At 37.1% G+C, this 13,427-nt stretch overlaps 1 protein-coding gene across 3 annotated transcripts in view; it reads left to right on the forward strand.

Annotated features, from left to right (window-relative positions):
- ADAMTSL1 (ADAMTS like 1) overlaps positions 1–13,427 on the forward strand; it is a 341,136-nt gene that overhangs the window by 242,516 nt on the left and 85,193 nt on the right. The gene's annotated exons all lie outside the window — the stretch shown is intronic.

The raw sequence follows: 13,427 nt of genomic DNA on the forward strand, positions 1-13,427 counted from the left end.
TTAAAGGAACCATATTAATTTGCCCCAATACCCTGAGCATAATAAAATTATGCATTATAAACACCTTTTAAAATAGTGTAAATTTTTATTTACACTCAACAATTTATTGTAAGAAAACACACAAAAAAAACCCATTATTCAGCAAATCTGGCCATATGAAAACATTGCTTGAATTGGAGCAGGATTTCGGTTGTGGTGCATAAACAGTCATCTGCCATATACAGAAATAGAAGACCGCAGCGGCTCAATCACTCAGCGTGGGTTACTGTGTGAAAAGAATTTGTGAGATGTGTGAAGGGATGGGGAAATAAAGTAAGAAATAGAGCCAGATGGCTGCTTTACTCTTTCTTCTGTACTTTATACACATACGTTTGTTTTTCTTTTTATGGAGAACATAATTAAAGAGCAGGGAGAGGTTATTTGTGCACCTTCCAGAAAGCACATTGACAGGAAAATGCCAATATATACTGTACGTGTCACAACAAAATAATTGTTATATCATTTTCTTGTTTTATAGCCACACAACTGCAATATCCCCCATCTTCCAGTTGCCTTTATACTGATGCCCTAAACTAGGGGTCTCAAAATTGGCCTGGTAAACGGGCCGCAAATAGAAAAAGTGTGAAGTTGACGGGCCGCATTACTTTCAAATTTGATGCAATACAAAAGTATTGTTAATCAATTAGTTATTCGAACTACTATAACAATACTACATTACTATAATACTACATTACTATAATAATACTACATTACTATAACATTACTATAATACTACATTACTATAACAATACTACATTACTATAATACTACTGTAACATTACTATAATAATATTACACTACTATAACATTACTACATTACTATAATAATATTACACTACTATAACATTACTACATTACTATAACACTACGACATTACTATAACAATACTACATTACTATAATACTACTACATTACTATAATACCACTACATTACTATAACAATGCTACATTACTATAATAATACTACATTACTATAATAATATTACATTACTATAATAATATTACATTACTATAACAATGCTACATTACTATAATAATACGACATTACTATAACAATACTACATTACTAAAATACCACTACATTACTATAACAATACTACATTATTATAAAAATACTACATTACTATAATAATATTACACTACTATAACATTACTACATTACTATAATACTACATTACTATAATAATACTACATTACTATAACATTACTATAATACTACATTACTATAACAATACTACATTACTATAATACTACTGTAACATTACTATAATAATATTACACTACTATAACATTACTACATTCCTATAATAATATTACACTACTATAACATTACTACATTACTATAACACTACGACATTACTATAATACTACTACATTACTATAATACCACTACATTACTATAACAATGCTACATTACTATAATAATACTACATTACTATAATAATATTACATTACTATAATAATATTACATTACTATAACAATGCTACATTACTATAATAATACGACATTACTATAACAATACTACATTACTAAAATACCACTACATTACTATAACAATACTACATTATTATAAAAATACTACATTACTATAATAATATTACACTACTATAACATTACTACATTACTATAACACTACGACATTACTATAACAATACTACATTACTATAATACTACTACATTACTATAATACCACTACATTACTATAACAATGCTACATTACTATAATAATACTACATTACTATAATAATATTACATTACTATAATAATATTACATTACTATAACAATGCTACATTACTATAATAATACGACATTACTATAACAATACTACATTACTAAAATACCACTACATTACTATAACAATACTACATTATTATAAAAATACTACATTACTATAATAATATTACACTACTATAACATTACTACATTACTATAATACTACATTACTATAATAATACTACATTACTATAACATTACTATAATACTACATTACTATAACAATACTACATTACTATAATACTACTGTAACATTACTATAATAATATTACACTACTATAACATTACTACATTACTATAATAATATTACACTACTATAACATTACTACATTACTATAACACTACGACATTACTATAATACTACTACATTACTATAATACCACTACATTACTATAACAATGCTACATTACTATAATAATACTACATTACTATAATAATATTACATTACTATAATAATATTACATTACTATAACAATGCTACATTACTATAATAATACGACATTACTATAACAATACTACATTACTAAAATACCACTACATTACTATAACAATACTACATTATTATAAAAATACTACATTACTATAATAATATTACACTACTATAACATTACTACATTACTATAATACGACATTACTATAACAATACTACATTACTATAATACCACTACATTACTATAAGGGTATGTGCACACACACTAATTACGTCCGTAATTGACTGACGTATTTCGGCCGCAAGTCCCGGACCGAACACAGTGCAAGGAGCCGGGCTCCTAGCATCATAGTTATGTACGATGCTAGGAATCCCTGCCTCGCTGCAGGACAACTGTCCCGTAGTGTAATCATGTTTACAGTACGGGACAGTTGTCCTGCAGCGAGGCAGGGACTCCTAGCGTCGTACATAAGTATGATGCTAGGAGCCCGGCTCCTTGCACTGTGTTCGGTCCGGGACTTGCGGCCGAAATACGTCCGTCATTTACGGACGTAATTAGTGTGTGTGCACATACCCTAACAATACTACATTACTATAATACTACTACATTACTATAATAATATTACACTACTATAACATTACTACATTACTATAATACGACATTACTATAACAATACTACATTACTATAACAATGCTACATTACTATAATAATACTACATTACTATAACAATACTACATTACTAAAATACCACTACATTACTATAATAATACTACATTACTATAACAATACTACATTACTATAATAATACTACATTAATATAACAGTACTACATTACTATAATAATACTACATTACTATAATAATACTACTACATTACTATAACAATACTACATTACTATAATAATACTACATTAATATAACAGTACTACATTACTATAATAATACTACATTACTATAATAATACTACTACATTACTATAACAATACTACATTACTATAATAATACTACATTAATATAACAGTACTACATTACTATAATAATATTACATTACTATAATACTACATTACTATAACAATACTTCATTACTATAATATTACATTACTATAACAATGCTACATTACTATAATAATACTACATTACTATAATAATGCTACATTGCTATAATAGTAGCGCTAGGTTTAAACTTAATGGAAATTTGCGCGTTTACTCCATGTGCTTATTTGAACAATCCAGTTTTCCAGTTTGTGTCTCTAAATGCAGTCTGGCTGCTCAGTTGGCAGACACAATAATATCAAGATTGGGCAGCCCCTTTTTAGATACTGCCACTGTGCCCTCTGTAGATACTGCCACAGTGCCCTCTGTAGATACTGCCACACACCCACCCGTAGATAATGCCACAGTGCCCTCTGTACATAATGCCACAGTGCCCTCTGTAGATAATGCCACAGTGCCCCCTGTAGATAATGCCACAGTGCCCTCTGTAAATAATTTCACAATACCCTCTGTAAATAATGCCACAGTGCCCTCTGTAGATACAGCCACAGTGCCCTCTGCAGATACTGCCACACACCCACCCGTAGATAATGCCACAGTGCCCTCTGTACATAATGCCACAGTGCCCTCTGTAAATAATGCCAGAGTGCGCTCTGTACACGCACAGACACACACACACACACACACACACCCCAAGTAGATAGCTCCATTAAGGCTCCCTCTAGGAGTGGAATCCCCAGCCAGAGCTTTGCTGATGCTTTGGCCAGGGATTCCTCTGCTGGAGGAGCCCCTGACGCCACTGTCCATAGATTAACAATTCTTCGTTCCCATACATTCCGATCATTGCTCCGCTTGAATGGAATAAACGAGTGCCAATCGACATAAGGAAAATCTTCCCGTGCAAAAGGCCTCTTAGTACATAATTATACTTTTGCACTGACAGGTATGTTTGGAGGAAATGTTCAAACACACCTGTTGTCTTTTTGGCACATTTTTGTTAATGCAAATTTACGTATGTCCATGTGCCATTTCTGAAAACATGAAGCATATCTGATAAAAAGTTTGCTAGCAGCGTTGTTCCATTGGCTTTGGTGTATGCACAGATTTCCAAATTCATAGCTTAGGATGAAATGAAGAGAAAGAGAAATGGCCCCACTGCAATGGAATGCATTATAGATCCCTAAGGCAAGATGCCAATCAACAGATCGGTTGTTTAAAATCCAAACAAGGACCAAATCTTTGTATGCTGCCTGGCATCTTCACTTAAGAAAAAAGTTCAGAGAAAGGTATGAGATTTCTTAAATAATTTCTCACATACGTCAGGCTAGTTTAGTTGTGAATTAGGCCTGGTTTCTCTTATGACTCAATTCAACAAATAACTACAACACTGCAATGTTTTTGAAACTGAATTCATAAGTAGTCTGCAAATATTTATATAAAAGATTATTCAAATATACAGTATACATGTGTGTGTATATATATATATATATATATATATATATATATATACATACACGTTCTTCATGTTAAGATGACTGTAACAAAGCTTAGATGTTCCATTGAAAGCGGTATTTCTGTAATCCATAGGGTTCTATCAATTCTTACAACTACTTTGTAGTAGAAACTTTGGTTTTGCGCAGGAATATTAAGACAAATTTGATGACTATGTATATGATTTTAAAAGGAGTATAGGTCTGGAATTCATGTGAAATGTATACATTATACATATTTTTTTTGTCACCCTCCTTTTACTTTATGAAATTTCACAAAGTTCTTTAGGATCAGGACCACGAGATATTTCAAATATAGGTAATTGGAAAGGCACAGTTGTATATATGTCATACAAGGTCAGGTTTTACTTTTTTAGCTTCGTCACTTGTTTGATGAGCATTGACTCACATACAGTGAAGGAAATAAGTATTTGATCCCTTGCTGATTTTGTAAGTTTGCCCACTGTCAAAGACATGAACAGTCTAGAATTTTTAGGCTAGGTTAATTTTACCAGTGAGAGATAGATTATATTTAAAAAAAAACAGAAAATCACATTGTCAAAATTATATATATTTATTTGCATTGTGCACAGAGAAATAAGTATTTGATCCCTTTGGCAAACAAGACTTAATACTTGGTGGCAAAACCCTTGTTGGCAAGCACAGCAGTCAGACGTTTTTTGTAGTTGATGATGAGGTTTGCACACATGTTAGATGGAATTTTGGCCCACTCCTCTTTGCAGATCATCTGTAAATCATTAAGATTTCGAGGCTGTCGCTTGGCAACTCGGATCTTCTGCTCCCTCCATAAGTTTTCGATGGGATCAAGGTCTTGAGACTGGCTAGGCCACTACATGACCTTAATGTGCTTCTTTTTGAGCCACTCCTTTGTTGCCTTGGCTATATGTTTCGGGTCATTGTCGTGCTGGAAGACCCAGCCACGAGCCATTTTTAATGTCCTGGTGGAGGAAAGGAGGTTGTCACTCAGGATTTGACGGTACATGGCTCCATCCATTCTCCCATTGATGCGGTGAAGTAGTCCTGTGCCCTTAGCAGAGAAACACCCCCAAAACATAATGTTTCCACCTCCATGCTTGACAGTGGGGACGGTGTTCTTTGGGTCATAGGCAGCATTTCTCTTCCTCCAAACACGGCGAGTAGAGTTAATGCCAAAGAGCTCAATTTTAGTCTCATCTGACCACAGCACCTTCTCCCAATCACTCTCAGAATCATCCAGATGTTCATTTGCAAACTTCAGACGGGCCTGTACATGTGCCTTCTTGAGCAGGGGGACCTTGCGGGCACTGCAGGATTTTAATCCATTACGGCGTAATGTGTTACCAATGGTTTTCTTGGTGACTGTGGTCAGCTGTGGTCCCAGCTGTGGTCCCAGCTTGAGATCATTAACAAGTTCCCCCCGTGTAGTTTTCGGCTGAGCTCTCACCTTCCTCAGGATCAAGGATACCCCACGAGGTGAGATTTTGCATGGAGCCCCAGATCGATGTTGATTGACAGTCATTTTGTATGTCTTCCATTTTCTTACTATTGCACCAACAGGTAAATGAATAAAAAGCAGTGTAACATAAAGATTAATTCATTACACCCTAAGGTAGCAATACATTTTTCTATAATTTAATGATAAATAGCGAATATTGACAGCAATATTTTGTGATTATTGTATCTAGCTTAAAAATATATAAAAACAAACTGTATAGTGCTAGAGTCAGGGGTCAAATAGTCAATATTACCAGCAGTAAAATATTTTCTTGCAGTATCTCACTTTATTTCCTTGTGATGTTTATATCCCATTAGTTGGTTGTTCAGCTTGCCATCTCCCATCTACGAAGCGGGAGTCCTAAGAAAATTGTATTAGAGTAATGTCCAGCGGTATGATCAGAAGCAAAGTGATTAGCAAATGAGGAATCTGAGGACAATTGTCCAAAAGAAGCGTCATGGAGATTTTCTCCTTTAGAAGCAATTGTCAGGATCCAACAGGAAAAAAATACTCTGTATCGCATGTATAAGGAGGTTAGGAAGGCTATGGGTGTTGTATTACGGTTCTATACAACTTGGGCTTGTATGGAGACGTAATATTCATGTGTGTATGATGCCAGGTCATATTCACATGTGCCGTTTTTGTCATTTTTTTTGTAAAAATGACAAGTATAAAAAAAAATGGCAAAAAACGTGTACATACAACCTAGAGTAAAGCCAGGTATAGTGAGCCACAGTACAGATGAAATAGTATAATATTTGAATGCACCATATTTATTATACACACTGCCAAAGAGAAAGGTATTTCTCAGTTTTTAATATTTTTTAGGATCAAAACATCGTAGTCTGCTGCGCTCTTCTGTCCAATAAGGGGTTATAAAAAACAGCAGTTAATGACAGAATATTATGGATCTGACATATCAGTCACGGATCCTGTCACAATTGAATCCATGATGCCAATGTGAACAAAGCCTTACTTTTCTGTCCAGGAAAGTTTTTAATAACGGCACGCTTTTCTTTATTCCTTTTACATGTTTGGTTTTGTTTGTTCTCTATTATGGAATATATTTTTTCTTCTTAGTCCTATGTGAATAACCTCTTATAAATGTGTAGAGTTGTATGTAAAGTTTTTCCTATCCATATTTATGTCTAATTTATGCCAAAGTACAATGTGGATTAACCCCTTAGCGCACCAGGACGCACCGGTACGTCCTGCATTGAAGTGCTTTAAGGCACAGGGACGTACCGGCGCGTCCTGGCTAATTTCTGTCACCCTGTCAAAGGACAAGGTGACAGAACTGTGCCGTCAACTGTTTATGACAGTTGACCGGCACAGTAAGACGGCAGGGGACAATTCACAGCGGTCTCCTGCCGGCGATCGCTGTGATTGGTCAGTCAAAGCAGACTGACCAATCACAGCTCCATGACGCGTGTATGTGATGGCGCTGGCTCAGAAGCTGAGCCAGCGCTATCACCACCAGGAATCAGCTGTCCGACGCCCCTCTGCAACGGCCAGGACCGGAGCTAGGCTCCGATCCGGCCGATTAACCCCTTCGATGCATCGATTAATGTGATCGATGCATCGAAGTGTCTTGTAGCCTGTCGGCAACCACGATGGTTGCCACGGGCGCGGGTGTCAGCTGCTTGTCACAGCTGACATCGTGCCCTAATGGCCAGGACCGGAGCAAGGCTCCGATCCGGCCAATTAACCCCTTAGATGCAGCTATCGCTGCATCTAAGTGATTAGATCGTACCCTATGGTTGCTAAAGTCAACCATCGGCACCCACGGGTGTTCCGATGGTTGCTATGGCAACCATAGCCTAACAATCGCTTCCTAGTACGGAAGCCTATTAGGCCCCGCCGGGAGGCGAAGCCTAATAGGCTTGCTGTCAGTGAACAGCTGACAGCTCTAATACACTGCACTATGTAGGTAGTGCAGTGTATTAGAATAGCGATCAGGGCTTCATGCCTTCAAGTTCCCTAGTGGGACAAAAAAAAAAAGTTAAAACAAGTTAATAAAAATGTTGTAAAAAAGTTACAAAAAAATAAGTTTCATGTTAAAAAACACTATAACAGCCTTTTTTCCTATAATAAGTCTTTTATTATAGGAAAAAACATTAAAAAAGTACACATATGTGGTATCCCCGTGTCCGTAACGACCCCAACTATAAAAATATCACGCTATTTTACCCGTATGGTGAACACCGTAAAAAAATTCAATGAAAAACTATTCCAGAATCGCTGTTTGTTAGTCGCTACCCCTCGCAAAACAGAATAAAAAAAGGGATCTAAAAGTTGCATGTACCCCAAAATTATACCATTAAAAAACGCAGCCCGTCCCGCAAAATACAAGCTCTCCCACCGCTTTTTTGACGGAAAAATAAAAAAGTTATGGCTCTCAGACTATGGTGACACCAAAAATAAATTATTTGAAACAAAAGTGATTTTATCGTGCAGACGCTGCAAAACATAAGAAAAACTATATACATCTGGTATCACCGTAATCGTACCGACCCGCAGAATAACGTAAAATTGTCATTCATAGCGCATGGCGAACGCCGAAAAAAAGAAATAATAAAAAACATCAGAATTGCAGGTTTTTGGTCACCTTGCTTGCCAATAAAATAAAATACAAAGTGATCAAAAAATCGCATGTACCCCAAAATGGTAGCAAAGAAATCTACAGATTGTCCCGCAACAAATAAGCCCTCACACGGCTCCGGTGGAGAAAAAATAAAGACGTTTTGGCTCTCAGAATATGGCGATGCAAAATGTGCAAAGTGTCCAAAAGCGGATAAGATCGGGCGCCATTTATCAGTGCGACACCGGCCACATATCTGTGGATAATTATTTATTTACCCCATTATTATACTCTCTTATTATACCCCTGATGTACTCCGCACAGCTTACATATGCCCCCACATCATAACTGAAATACCAGCAAAACCCCAAACAAAACAACTAGCGAGCAAAATCCACGCTCCAAAAGCCAAATGGCGCGCCCTGCAGCGTGCCCAAGCAGCAGTGTACGTCCACATATATGGCATCACCATATCCGGGAGAACCCGCTTAACAGTTTGAGGTATTTGTCTTCAGTGGCACGAACTGGGCACAAAATATTGTGCACTAAAATGGCACATACCTGTGGAAATTTTCACTTTGCACCATCCACTGAGCATTAATTTCTAATAGAAAAAAAACCTGTGTGGTCAAAATGCCTTGAGGGGTTCAGTTTCCAAAATGGGGGTCACTACTTGGGGGTTTGTTTTACTATTTGACCCCAGAGCCCTGCCGTTGTGGGCTAATGCTGCGAAAATCACCAAAATAGGTCTCACATGCGCCTTTCACTCCTAAGCTCTGTCATATGTCCAGGCAAATGATAAATGCCTTGAGGGGTGTAGTTTACAAAATGGGGTCACTTCTCAGGGTTTTACACTCTACTCTGGTACCTAAGAACGCTCTGCAAATGTGACATGGCGCCCGTACACCAGTCCAGCAAAATCTGTGCTCTAAAAGCCACATGGCACTCCTTCCATTTTGAGCTCTGCCATGTGCCCAAACAGCAGTTTAGGGCCACACATGGGGTATTGCCGTACTCGGGAGAAATTGGGTAACAAATTATGTGTTGTTTTTTCTCCTATTACCCCTTGTGGGGAAAAAATTGGGTGCAAAACTACATATTTTTGGGAAAAAAAATAATTTTTCATTTTCACTGCCTCATTCTAAAACAATCTATGAAACACCTGTGGGATCAAAATGCTGAGTACACCCCTAGATGATTACCCTGAGGGGTAAAGTTTCCAAAATGGAATCACCCAAAAAACAATCAACCAAAATCTACATGCCAAGTAGCTCTGCTGCCATTCTGAGCCCTGCGGTGTATCCAAGCAGCAGTTTATAACCACATATGGGGTATTGCCGTACTCGGGAGAAATTGGTTTACAATTGTTGGGGCGCTTTTTCTCCTTTATTCCTTGTGAAAATGAAAACAATTCAACATTTTAGGGGAAAGAATGTAGATTTTCATTTTCACTGCATAATCCCAATAATTCAGCAAAAAAACTGTGGGGTCAAAATGCTCACTATACCGCTAGATAAATTCCACGAGGGGTATAGTTTCGAAAATGGGGTCACTTTTGCCGGGTTTGCACTATTTTGGCCCCTCAGTGGCTTTGCAAATGTGACATGGGGCCGCAAACCATTCCAGCAAAACTTGAGCTCCAAAAGTCAAATGGCGCTCCGTCCTTTCTAACTTCTGCCATGTGTCCAAACAGCAGTTTATTACCACATATGGGGTATTGCTGTGCTCAGAAGAGTTTGCTTTACAAATATTAGGGTGTTTTTTTCTCCTTTATCTGTTGCAAAAATGAAAAAATCTGAGCTAAAACTAAATTTTATTAGAAAAAAATGAAGATTTTCAATTTCACTGCATAATTCCCATAAATTCAGCAAAAAACGTGTAGGGTCAAAATGCACACTACACCCCTAGAAAAATTCCTTGAGGGGTTTAGTTTCCAAAATGGGGTCACTTTTGGGGAGTTTCCACTGTTATGGTCCCTCCAGGGCTTTGCAAACACGACATGGCACCGAAAACCATTCCAGCAAAATCTGCGCTCCAAAATCCAAATGGCCCTCGTTCCCTTCTGAGCCCTGCCATGGGTCCAAACAGCAGTTTATTACCACATATGGGGTATTGCCATAATCGGGAGACATTGCTTTACAGATTTTCATTTTCACAGACCAGTTCCAATAAATTTAGCAAAAAACCTGTGGGCTAAAAATGCTAACTATACCTCTTGAAAAATTCCTTGAGGGGGTGTAGTTTCCAAAATGGGGTCACTTTTAGGGGGTTTCCACTGTTTTGCCACCACAAGACCTCTTCAAACCTGACATGGTGCCTAAAATATATTCTAATAAAATAGAGGCCCCAAAATCCACCAGGTGCTTTGATTCTGAGGCCAGTATTTCAGTCCATTACCACACTAGGGCCACATGTGGGATATTTCTAAAAATTGCAGAATCTGGGCAATAAATATTGAGTTGCATTTCTTGGGTAAAACCTTCTGTGGTACAGAAAAAACTGTATTACAAATGAATTTAGTAAAAAAAAAATTGAAATTTGTAAATTTCACCTCTACTTTGCTTTAATTCCTATGAAATGTGTAAAGGGTTAAGACATTTTCTAAATGCTGTTTTGAATACTTTGAGGGGTGCAGTTTTTAAAATGGGGTGTTTTATAGGGGGTTTCTAATATATAAGGCCCTCAAAGCCACTTCAGAACTGAACTGGTCCCTGAAAAAATAGCCTTTTGAAATTTTCTTGAAAATAGGCTGTGTCCTTAAGGGGTTAAATATGTTCAACGCTTGTGTGAGCAGCTTTGAATTGAGCGTGAGCCTCTATTAGTCTTTTTGGTTGTTTCATAATCCTGTTTCACACTGCGCAGCCATTTTGTTGAGCTCAAAATTGAATTGAAGTAAGTGTATTAATGGTATTAAATCTACCCGCTAGAAATCTTTATTATCCACATGAACAATCTGTCCTACCACCTGACTAAATAACCAACCATTCCAGCTTTATGAGGCCTGAAATAGAGTTAATGAGGTACTTATGGCATTTAGTCGGAGCTTTCTGTGTGGCATTAATCATTTTTTAATTTTGTAAATCTCTTATACTGTTTACACTTTATTTAAGGCTATACACTGGTAGATGGTCTCAAATCAGCCCCAAGCTGAGCGTGACAACATTAATAAGTCACTGTGCACCCTCCAAATTTTTCAGACAATCCATTCTCTTTAATTGTTTTTCCACTTGCTTAGTGAATTTTGTCTTAATATACTTCAGCTTTTATGCACAATGTCCTTACTGTTGGTTAAAAGTCAAATTTTGACAGTAGATCAGCCTCTGGCTCCGTGTCCAGCCTCAAATCTAACCAGCTTAACCGCAACGCTGTCACTGCAAGAAAGTTCTTCTTACCAAGAAAAAAACACGACGACATTGTAACAGGCCTGTTGTAGTGCTTAACCAGTATAATGTACTTGTTAAATTTGAACGTAAAACTGACATTTTTGCATTCGGTTTCCTCTATTGTGTTTTTTTCCCCCATTGAAGCAATTGAAAGAAAAAACTGCAAAATACAAGTCCCTCAAAATACCAATTTACAACACATGTATTTTGTTAAACTAGATAAAATTGACCCTTTCAGTGCTTGGTTTGAGAATTTGGAATTTCTCCAACAAACCACAATTGACTCTGATCAAGATAATGCAATATGTTACTATTTACGGTAACTACACATTTCTACTCTGAGAATTAGTACCCAACAGTATCTTTATTTTCACATCATCGCAGAAAAGATATAGTACAGTGTAGCAGTGCTGATATAATGACATTGTTCATTTTTGTGCAATGAAACTTGGAAGATTTTCAAAGTACAAGCTAAACAAAATCCACCGCTTACTATTTCCTGCAGATTTTGCCAAGAAGTAGAAAACAGTGAGCTCAAAGACTAGAACGAGAATAATGTAGATTGCTCCGAACTTTAGAAAACCAGTCAGCAAGTAGATTTGGTTGTATAAAGGCAAAGTCTACATTCCAGGCAAATATCAAATTGTCCAGGAAGAGTATTTGTTAATTTGTTCCTTTCTAATTAGTTGGAAAATAGCCAAGAGTTACTGTTGTTTTGGGGTATTTTATTATCATTATTTTGTTTAAGTATCATAGTAATAAGACAAATCTCTGCACTTAATAGATTTCTCTCTCTCTCTCTCGCTCTTTCTGCTCCTGCACCCTCCTCCTGCTCCCCCCTCTCCATGAACTTCTATGGGCAGCATCTGTGTCTGACTCTGCGCCCTCCTCCTGCTCCCCCTCCCCTCTCCATAGACTTCTATGAGCAGGCTGTGAAGAGACACCCCCCACATCTTGCAGTACATCTCTGCTCTGTAACTAGAGATGGATTTTGCTTGACAACATGGGATGGACAGCAGAAGGGAGACAGACATCTAGGAAAACACCTAGTGGCAGTAACTTTGCACAGACTATGCATGGATAAGAAAGCAAAAGTTTAAGGCCTCATGCACCCGACCGTAGCCATGTGCACGGCCGTGATTTCTGGGTTCGCCGGCCACGGAGTGACAGCCGCGAGCCGCCAGCAAATCGCGGGTTGTGCACATGGCTGCGGCCATTATTTTCAATGAGCCCGGACCGC

The sequence above is a fragment of the Rhinoderma darwinii genome, chromosome 1 (assembly GCF_050947455.1).
Source record: "Rhinoderma darwinii isolate aRhiDar2 chromosome 1, aRhiDar2.hap1, whole genome shotgun sequence".
Classification (NCBI taxonomy): Eukaryota; Metazoa; Chordata; class Amphibia; order Anura; family Rhinodermatidae; genus Rhinoderma; species Rhinoderma darwinii.